Source organism: Sinocyclocheilus anshuiensis, unplaced genomic scaffold, assembly GCF_001515605.1.
Source record: "Sinocyclocheilus anshuiensis isolate Anshui unplaced genomic scaffold, SAMN03320099.WGS_v1.1 scaffold305, whole genome shotgun sequence".
NCBI classification, from domain to species: Eukaryota; Metazoa; Chordata; class Actinopteri; order Cypriniformes; family Cyprinidae; genus Sinocyclocheilus; species Sinocyclocheilus anshuiensis.
This window is the reverse complement of record NW_015540850.1, coordinates 5395-6692: the sequence shown is the minus strand read 5'-3', so window position 1 is coordinate 6692 and position 1298 is coordinate 5395. Positions and strand designations below refer to the sequence as shown.

Sequence of the window (1298 nt, the reverse complement as noted above, 5' to 3'; positions counted from 1 at the left end):
CTTTAGCAAAGGAAAACCAGTCTCCTCTTGGCTTATATCGAAATCCTCCGACATCCTTTTTTACAAATCCTCGTTTTGTACTTCTAATTCATGAACATTGTTTTGTTTTGATCTCTCCCCTGCGCTTCCGCGTTCGTCACTTCTGAGCAGCGCATGCGCAACACCGACCTGATACGTCATCCGCCTGGAGCTGCTTCCGTGTACAACTGGATTCGTCTGAAAGGAGAAAGTCATATACACCTAGGATGACTTGAGAGTGAGTAATTTATTGGCTAATTTTCATTTTTGGGTGAACTAACCTTTAAGAGAAACAAATCAATAATGTAGAAACCAGACTCTTTTTTTTAAGAGGTACTAAAACAAACCTTAGCTTTCATGGCTTCTGTACTAACCTCAAAAAATAGCAGTATAATCAACTGCGGTTCAGTCTTATAAAAGAATATTACATTTCTCTATTAATAATGGTTGTGTTTTTGAATTACAGCTACAGGAAAAGGTCAAACTAAACAACTATGTTAAATGGATATCATTACCAAAGGATGGAGAAGATGTCGAGGTGAATACTCTCTGTAGTGTTGCGGGCTGGGGAAAACTGCAGACTAATGGCCCATTGAGCAGTCGTCTAATGGAGGCAAACGTGCATATAATGAATGACAGAGAATGTTACAAGAGGTGGGGAAAGATTTACTACTCAGTCTCACAGATGATGTGTACACACGGCTATGGAAGATTCTGCGATGTACGTACAAAAGATGATCCATAGACTTTGTTAATTCATGAACTGGTCTTAACTGATATATGGCACTTCAGTCATGTGTTGATCTGTGTTTTTTTAACAGGGAGATTCTGGGGGTCCTTTGGTTTGTGGAGACACTGCAGTTGGTGTCGTATCATTTCGTGACATTAATCTCTGCAATTCACCTGAGCATCCTAATGTGTACACTAAGATTTCAGCATATCTTCCATGGATCCACCAAATCATTAGAAATCTTGTGAATTATTGAAGAAAAAAAAGAATTGTTTTTCTTCAATTCTTTCTTAAAGCTTCTTTCAATAAATATCACATGGCAAGCATCAAAGTGTCCTCATTGTCACCACCATAATTACAATTTTACATGCAGGGCACATGGTCATTTTCAGACTGGTGTAAAATAAAGTAAAATAAAAAGAACAAAAATAGGTCTAACAATCAACTTCTGCAATTTCCTAAACTCACCACTAGAGATTAGTTGACAGTTTCCTCTCTCTGTTTTTTTAATGCATCACAAAGTAAGGCTTAGGTTTCCTGTAAGAATTAC

The 1298-nt window shown here is 37.6% G+C and overlaps 1 pseudogene; it reads left to right on the top strand.

Moving 5' to 3' along the window:
- Positions 1–1004, top strand: part of LOC107687730 (mast cell protease 1A-like) — a 2764-nt pseudogene extending 1760 nt beyond the window's left edge.
- The last annotated feature ends 294 nt before the right edge of the window (positions 1005–1298 follow it).